The sequence below is a fragment of the Penaeus monodon genome, chromosome 24 (genome assembly GCF_015228065.2).
Source record: "Penaeus monodon isolate SGIC_2016 chromosome 24, NSTDA_Pmon_1, whole genome shotgun sequence".
NCBI classification, from domain to species: Eukaryota; Metazoa; Arthropoda; class Malacostraca; order Decapoda; family Penaeidae; genus Penaeus; species Penaeus monodon.
Window position 1 is genome coordinate 24,047,037 of NC_051409.1, and position 457 is coordinate 24,047,493.

Genomic DNA, 457 nt, shown 5'->3' on the forward strand with positions numbered 1-457 from the left:
AAACCCTTCCTTTAAAATAAATTTTTATTTTAGCCCCCGGTAAATTTCCCCCAAAACATTATTAATTCCCTTACAAAATTTTTAAAGTGGTTTTTAGTATAATTAAAAAAATTTTAAATTTTCTTTTTGTTATTTTTATCAAAAATTTTTCAAATTTTTTTAAAGAATTTTTTAAAATTTTCTTTAAAAAATTTAATTTTTTAAAAATTTAAATATTATTAAAATCCTTAAAATTTTTCATTAAATTTTTAAAAAATTTTACAAATTTCATTAAAATTTAAAAAATTAAAAAATTTTTTAAACCAAAATATCATTCTAAAATAATTTCATTGTTTTTAGGAATTTTAAAATAATTTTAAAATGTTTTTAAATTAAAAGTTGAATTTTTTTTATTTATATTTAAAAATTTTGTTAAAATTTTCCCCATTCCTTTTAAAAATCCCGCACCTTTTCAATT